This window comes from Triticum dicoccoides, chromosome 2B (genome assembly GCF_002162155.2).
Source record: "Triticum dicoccoides isolate Atlit2015 ecotype Zavitan chromosome 2B, WEW_v2.0, whole genome shotgun sequence".
Lineage (NCBI taxonomy): Eukaryota > Viridiplantae > Streptophyta > Magnoliopsida > Poales > Poaceae > Triticum > Triticum dicoccoides.
The window spans coordinates 755,940,060-755,949,203 of record NC_041383.1 but is presented as its reverse complement, the minus strand read 5'-3'; positions in this window follow the sequence as shown (position 1 = coordinate 755,949,203).

The window sequence follows — 9,144 nt, the reverse complement described above, 5'->3', positions numbered from 1 at the left end:
CCAACCGGGACTAATGCCCCCCTTTAGTCCCGGTTGGTGCCACCAACCGGGACCAAAGGCCAATTTTCAGCAGCCCAAAGGGCGGGAAGCGACCGGGACCAAAGGCCCCCTTTAGTCCCGGTTGGTGCCACCAACCGGGACCAAAGGCCTTGTGCTGCCCCGCGCCAAATGTTTAGTCCCACCTCGCTAGTTGAGAGGGAGCCGCACCAGTTTATAAGGTGCGGTGCAGCTCCCCTCTCGAGCTCCTCTCTAAAGCAGGCTTTCGGGCCTAACTCTGCCATCTGTGCCTGTGGGCCTATTGGGCCTTCCACGGGCCTGAATCCTGGCCCATAGGGTTTCTAGTCGTATTCAGGCCGTGGGGGCCCAGTAGGTGGCATTTTTTTGTTTTTTTGTTTTATTTGTTGCTTTATTTAGTTTATTTTGGTTTTGGTTTATTTTTCTTTTGGTCTTTTGCTTTATTTTTTAATTCTTTTTGCTTTTAGTTTTAGAAAAATTATAAACTTTCTGTTAGTGCCATTAGTTTTCAAATCTGAAAACTCTTTTTTTGTTTTCTTTGTTGCTTTATTTATTTTATTTTGTTTTTACTTACAACAAAATACTTATTGTTGCTATTTTTATTTTTTTCAATTTTTTGTTCTGTTTTCTGCATTATTTAGTTTTTGTTGTTTTTTGCTTTATTTTTTAATTCTTTTTGCTTTTAGTTTTAGAAAAATTATAAACTTTCTATTAGTGCCATTAGTTTTCAAATCTGAAAACTCTTTTTTTGTTTCCTTTGTTGCTTTATTTATTTTATTTTGTTTCTACTTACAACAAAATACTTATTGTTGCTATTTTTATTTTTTTCAGTTTTTTGTTCTGTTTTCTGCATTATTTATTTTTTGTTGTTCTTTGCTTTATTTTTTAATTCTTTTTGCTTTTATTTTTAGAAAAATTATAAACTTTCCGTTAGTGCCATTAGTTTTCAAATTTGGAAACTCTTTTTTTGTTTTCTTTGTTGCTTTATTTATAAACCGGTGTGAGCGCCCTTCGGTTGGCGAGGTTTTAAAATTCATAGTTTTCAAATGAACTCTGAAAAAGTTGGCATAGCATGTGCATGTACAAAACGGACAATGGTATCATACTCGTCTATTACAAAGTTGGCATGTTATCATCATAATAGTTGCGGGAGAAAGTCTTCACTTTTTCTTCGCTTGTGTCGTTTGCTTATTGCGCCGTAACCATGGATAATCTTCATCGTTTATCAGGATGCTTGGGTCAGCCTTGACTTTGAAGGGAGGAATTTCATGAAACTTTTCATACTCTTCAGACATGTCTGTCTTGCCCTCCACTCCCAGGATGTCCCTTTTTTCTGAAAGAACTATGTGGCGCTTTGGCTCATTGTATGATGTATTCGCTTCCTTATCTTTTCTTTTCCTCGGTCTGGTAGACATGTCCTTCACATAGATAACCTGTGCCACATCATTGGCTAGGACGAATGGTTCGTCAGTGTACCCAAGATTTTTCAGATCCACTATGGTCATTTCGTACTGTGGGTCTACCTGTACCCCGCCTCCTGACAGATTGACCCACTTGCACTTAAACAAAGGGACCTTAAAATCTACTCCGTAGTCAAGTTCCCATATGTCTGCTATGTAACCATAATATGTGTCATTTCCATTGTAGGTTGCTGCATCAAAGCGGACACCGCTGTTTTGGTTGGTGCTCTTTTCATCTTGGTCAATCGTGTAAAATACATTCCCATTTATCTCATATCCTTTCCAAATCATTACAGTCGAAGATGGTCCCCTGGACAACAAGTACAGCTCATCACAAACAGTGCTGTCACCTCTGAGACGTGTTTCCAACCAACTGCTGAAAGTCCTGATGTGTTCACATGTAATCCAGTCGTCGCACTGCTCCGGGTGTTTGGAGCGCAGACTGTTCTTGTGTTCATCGACATACGGGGTCACCAAGGTAGAGTTCTGTAGAACTGTGTAGTGTGCTTGAGACTAAGAATATCCGTCCCTGCATATTATTGAGTCCCTTCCAAACGTGCCTTTTCCAGTCAGTCTCCCCTCATACCGCGATTTAGGGAGACCTATCTTCTTAAGGCCAGGAATGAAGTCAACACAAAACCCGATGACATCCTCTGTTTGATGGCCCATGGAGATGCTTCCTTCTGGCCTAGCGCGGTTACGAACATATTTCTTTAGGACTCCCATGAACCTCTCAAAGGGGTACATATTGTGTAGAAATACGGGCCCCAGAATGACAATCTCGTCGACTAGATGAACTAGGACGTGCGTCATGATATTGAAGAAGGATGGTGGGAACACCAGCTCGAAACTGACAAGACATTACGCCACATCACTCCTTAGCGTTGGTACGATTTCTGGATCGATCACCTTCTGAGATATTGCATTGAGGAATGCACATAGCTTCACAATGGCTAGTCGGACGTTTTCCGGTAGAAGCCCCCTCAATGCAACCGGAAGCAGTTGCGTCATAATCACGTGGCAGTCATGAGACTTTAGGTTCTGGAACTTTTTCTCTGGCATATTTATTATTCCCTTTATATTCGACGAGAAGCCAGTCGGGACCTTCATACTGAGCAGGCATTGAAAGAATATTTCTTTCTCTTCTTTCGTAAGAGCGTAGCTGGCAGGACCTTCATACTGCTTCGGAGGCATGCCCTCTTTTTCGTGCAAGCGTTGCAGGTCCTCTCGTGCCTCAGGTGTATCTTTTGTCTTCCCATACACGCCCAAGAAGCCTAGCAGGTTCACGCAAAGGTTCTTCGTCACGTGCATCACGTCGATCGAAGAGCGGACCTCTAGGTATTTCCAGTAGGGTAGGTCCCAAAATATAGATTTCTTCTTCCATATGGGTGCGTGATTCTCAGCGTTATTCGGAACAGCTAGTCCGCCGGGACCCTTTCCAAAGATTACGTGTAAATCATTGACCATAGCAAGTACATGATCACCGGTACGCATGACGGGCTTCTTCCGGTGATCTGCCTCGCCTTTGAAATGCTTGCCTTTCTTTCGATATTGATGGTTGGTCGGAAGAAATCGACGATGGCCCAGGTACACATTCTTCCTGCAGCTTGCCAGGTATATACTATCGGTGTCAAGTAAACAGTGCGTGCATGCGTGGTATCCCTTGTTTGTCTGTCCTGAAAGGTTACTGAGAGCGGGCCAATCGTTGATGGTCACGAACAGCAACGCCTTTAGGTTAAATTCCTCCTGTTTGTGCTCATCCCACGTACGTACACCGTTTCCATTCCACAGCTGTAAAAGTTCTTCAACTAATGGCCTTAGGTACACATCAATGTCGTTGTCGGGTTGCTTAGGGCCTTGGATGAGAACTGGCATCATAATGAACTTCCGCTTCATGCACATCCAAGGAGGAAGGTTATACATACATAGAGTCACGGGCCAGGTGCTGTGATTGCTGCTCTGCTCCCCGAAAGGATTAATGCCATCCGCGCTTAAAGCAAACCATACGTTCCTTGGGTCCTTTGCAAACTCATCCCAGTACTTTCTCTCAATTTTTCTCCACTGCGACCCGTTTGCGGGTGCTCTCAACTTCCCGTCTTTCTTACGGTCCTCACTGTGCCATCGCATCAACTTGGCATGCTCTCCGTTTCTGAACAGACGTTTCAACCGTGGTATTATAGGAGCATACCACATCACCTTCGCAGGAACCCTCTTCCTGGGAGGCTCGCCGTCAACATCACCAGGGTCATCTCGTCTGATCTTATACCGCAATGCACCGCATACCGGGCATGCGTTCAGATCCTTGTAGGCACCGCGGTAGAGGATGCAGTCATTAGGGCATGCATGTATCTTCTCAACCTCCAATCCTAGAGGGCATACGACCTTCTTTGCTGCGTATGTACCGTCGGGCAATTCGTTATCCTTTGGAAGCTTCTTCTTCATTATTTTTAGTAGCTTCTCAAATCCTTTATCAGGCACAGCATTCTCTGCCTTCCACTGCAGCAATTCGAGTACGGTACCGAGCTTTGTGTTGCCATCTCCGCAATTGGGGTACAACCCCTTTTTGTGATCCTCTAACATGCGATCGAACTTCAGCTTCTCCTTTTGACTTTCTCATTGTGTCCTTGCATCGACAATGACCCGGCGGAGATCATCATCATCGGGCACATCGTCTGGTTCCTTTTGATCTTCAGCAGCTTCGCCCGTTGCAGCACCATCGTGCACATCGTCTGGTGCATCTTGATGTTCAGTAGCATCACCGTATTCAGGGGGCACATAGTTGTCATCGTACTCTTCTTCCTCGCCGTCTTCCATCATAACCCCTATTTCTCCGTGCCTCGTCCAAACATTATAGTGTGGCATGAAACCCTTGTAAAGCAGGTGGGTGTGAAGGATTTTCCGGTCAGAGTAAGACTTCGTATTCCCACATATAGGGCATGGACAACACATAAAACCATTCTGCTTGTTTGCCTCAGCCACTTCGAGAAAATCATGCACGCCCTTAATGTACTCGAAGGTGTGTCTGTCACCGTACATCCATTGCCGGTTCATCTGCGTGCATTATATATAATTAAGTGTGTGAAAAATCATTACAGAACATCATGAATAGATAATTAAGTGACCAAATTAATAGAAGTTCATCATCACATAAAAACCAAAGTAGATACATAGTTCTCATCTAACAACACAAAGCTCTGCAGAGCATCTAAATTAATTAAACCATACATTGAAACTATGTAAAACATTTCAATGCGAAAACAAATGCGATCATAATCGCAACCAAGGTAACAACTGATCCAACGGCATAATGATACCAAGCCTCGGTATGAATGGTATATTTTCTAATCTTTCTCATCTTCAAGCGCATTGCATCCATCTTGATCTTGTGATCATCGACGACATCCGCAACATGCAACTCCAATATCATCTTCTCCTCCTTAAGTTTTTTTATTTTTTCCTTCAAGAAATTGTTTTCTTCTTCAACTAAATTTAAGCTCTCGACAATAGGGTCGGTTGGAATTTCCGGTTCAACAACCTCCTAGATAAATAAAATCTATGTCACGTTGGTCGGCATAATTTTCATAAACAATAAATGAACCAATAGTTATGAAAAGATAATATATACCACATCCGAATCATAGACAGGACGAGGGCCGACGGGGGCGGATACCAAAACCATCGGCGCACTATATAAGATGCAATAATAAAAGTAAGAAAATAATACAAGTATCTATCTAAACAAACAAGTAATAATATTTTTCCTTTCAGAAAGAAGATAAGAACAAGAGGCTCACCACGGTGGTGCCGGCGATGAGATCGGCGCGGGTGATCGACGGCGGTGAAGACGGGGACGGGGCGTGACGGACCGCTAAACCTAGATAAATATTGAGGAAAATGGAGCTTGGTGGTCGAGCTTGGAGAGGAGAAACCTTAAGTAGTGTGGCTCGGGCATTCCATCGAACACCTTGTGTGCATAGGAGGTGAGCTAGAGCACCACCAAGCCCTCTCCCCCTCGGCCAGAAAAAACAGAGCAGTGTGCTCTGCTCTTGCGCGAGGGGCTATATATAGGCACCACTATTGGTCCCGGTTGGTGGCATGAACCGGGACTAAAGGTAACCCTTTTGGTCCCGGTTCATGCCACCAACCGGGACCAATAGTGGTGGGCCAGGAGCCAGGACCATTGGTCCCGGTTCGTCCCACCAACCGGGACCAAAAGGTCCGGACGAACCGGGACCAATGGCCCACGTGGCCCGGCCGGCCCCCTGGGCTCACGAACCGGGGCAAATAGCTCCATTGGTCCCGGTTCTGGATTGAACCGGGACTAATGGGCTAAACTGGCCTGGACGAAAGCCCTGTTTTCTACTAGTGCTTGAAGATCAACCTAAGTGTGATGATAGACTGTACTTTGTTCAAACTGGTTGGTGTAACTTGGACCTAGAAGCTTTTGCACTAGATCAACTCAAGCATGGCTATGCATGCGCGGATAGAACTAATGAAATATCCACATCAGGCCATAGGCAAGATATCAACACCTTGATACAGTCTATGCATCATTTTACATGAGCATGCAGATATAATTAGCTTTTTAGTTGCTCCCTAGCAGTTAAGGGCATGTTTGAAACGTAGGATGGAGATAAAATAGGAATAACAAAACTACAGGAATAAAATGTCATGCCTTGCGAATTCCTACAGGAATCTGAAAAAGCACGTGTACTGTGTGTGTGTGTGTGAGAGAGAGAGAGAGAGAGGGAGAGAGTGTGTGTGTGTGTGAGAGAGAGAGAGAGGTTGAATTTATCAAATGAAGTGAAATGAGGTTTGGGCAAATGTTTAGATCCTCCAAACTAAAATGAAGGAATAATTCCTATAGATTTTTTTCTAAGTAAGTCATGTAATCAAGGGCGCCATAGGAAAAAAAACACCATAGGATTCCCTTCATATGAAATCCCTTTGTTCCAAACGGGGCAACCAGGAAGGCAACATTCTTATTAAGCAAATTTGGACCATTGATAAAGGTAACATCATAAACTCTAAAACCCAACAAATGTGATCCTTAACTTCTAAAACCAGTGATATACCTCAGCACACACAAAATAATTAGTATGCCTAATGAAGGGGTGGTGCTTCTGCACATGAAACCGGAGATAAAACACAAACTCGAAACCCTTTTCAAACGTAATTATAAAATAACTAAAAATAATATAAAGTGTCTTAAAGAAATACATATTTATAAATTTAGGATATATAGAGAGAGAGTTGAAAGAGCAACCAAAAGAAAAGTAAATAAGATATTAGAAAAATTGAATGCAAAAATCTGAATTGGTCAGGGAAATCAGGAACGTCTGAAAATAGTTAATGTGTAAATATTCATGAAAAATAATCGTATTTTTATTTTTTTTCATGAATGTCTTAAACTTAATATTTGTTCCATCATAAATTTCAAATATTTATGTTCAAACTTTAGATATTTACGTCTTTTTTGAAAGAACTTTAAATTTTGATAAATTCCCCCCCCCCCCTATATTTCATTTTCTATTCATTTTGAATTGACTTGTGAGAAATGACGAACACATCATCCAAAAAATCTCTTATGGTCACATGTTGTGGGAGCAAATTTGTTCGGACCATTTAAATGTTGCGAGTCAAGTTTATCTAATTTTAGAGTTTAAGAACCAAAGTTAGATTTAACCAAAAGTTGAGGGATCAAATATTTAATTTTACTTGAACTGGTCACATAGTTCCTCTATCTCACCCCCCTGAATTCGAAATCGTCCAATCATGTCCTACCATTATTACTTTTTACTTATGAATAATGTTTCCTCCTCCTCGAACCACTTACAAGATCTGTTCGGCATATGCTACAATTTAAGTAAAAAGGTCCATGCCAAATCATCCCAATAACCCTTCACGTTCATCAATAGCAAGGCATACACAAGGAAATAAAAGCAATAATTTGTGGATGCAAATCCAACTTTTAGAACAAAAGCGATGAGAACTAAACATATTCGAGGAACTGGTTGTTACGCAGCTCCTATTATTTTATCCTAGCATATAAGCATCTCCAAGGTTGTCCCTACTCCTCCCCTATTTGTTCGGTCCGGACTAAAAAGTTCCAACGACGTCCCCCACTTCTCCCATAATTGTTTCAGCTATCTAGAATCCCAAACTTCGGTATCACATCAAAGGGAGAAGTGGGATGTCTGGACTGTATGCCAAGTTAACACAAAAAGCTAAAGCCCACCTGGAACCCTCCCCGTCACCCACTTACATTTTCCTTTGTTATCGCCGGCCGTTCGAATGACGAATTCGTCCCCCAGTGGCCCCCCTTCTCCGCTCAGGTACGCCCCTCAACATGCACAAACATGCTAGACAGTAGACACCTCGCACACCAAGAGTGTATGGTGAAAGGATCAAACATGGCATTTTGCTAAAGATTTTTTCTTCAATTGAGGGAAACATCTTAGATCCAGACGATGAGTACTTCAACAATCAATTCTGAATCTTCGCCATCTAAAAGACAATTTGAATGGAGAATTAGTGATGATGACGTTGAGTGTCCTTGAATCATTGTTGATGGAATACGAGCATGTTCACAACTTCAAGGGTGCTATGTCGGAACTCATGTTTATTCATTGGTGTGGGGCAAGGGGCCATGTTGATCTATGACGATTGTTTTCACGCTTATCCGACATATTAGGGAGGCTTTTTTCGTCTCTGATTATGGATGCACAAACTTTTTTTTCTGTAATGTGGAGGGTGTGAATGCGTATGATGATTACTTCGCGCCGATGAGTGGTTGCACCGTGCTGCCTGGGTTCTCTGTTCTCCAGAAATGTATTGTTGTTATCAGAATACTTGCAGACATCGGTGATGAGTACCTCCGATGTCTGAGAGCACATGCCTTGAAGCAATGGTCAGATTCGCTAAAATAATCGTAAATATATTTTTAAAAGAGTACTTGATAGAACAAAATGCCTAGGACGGCCTGACTTTTGGTACTTGAAGAAGCAAGAGTGTTTCCACGACATGCTTGGATTCCCGAATGGCATTCACTGGCAATGGAAGAAATATCCATATGCTTCGCAAGAGAAATGCAAGGGTCAAGTTGGAAAGCTCACCATCACCTTTCAAACAGTTGCATCACAAGACTTATGGATATGCCAACTTGCCAGGGTCTCACAACAACATCAATGTGCTCCAACAATCTAAATTGTTTGCAAGGATTTTTTTTGTGGCAAAGGTCTAGAGTGCAACTATCAGCTCAATGGCGTGATTACACCATGGGGTGGTACCTTGTTGTTGGTATCTATCCTCAGCGGGCGACGTTTTTCAAAACAACCTCCCACCCACAAAGTAATAATTAGTCTATGTTTGCCGACATGCAAGAAGGTGGGAGAAAGAGCGTGAAGAGGGCATTCGGAGTGTTACAAGCTCTTTTGCAATTGTTTGTGGACCTGCTAAAAATTGGGATCCCAAGACACTGTGGGAGGTGATAACATGTTGTGTGATCACACAATATTATTGTGGAGGATGAGGTGACCTATGTGATGTTGATTTTGAATTCATAAAAGAGACTATCAAACTCCCACAACAAAGCATGACTGAGTTTGGAAATTTCTCAAGAAACATCAGAAAATTCATGAACAAAAAAAGTGGATCAACAACTTTACAA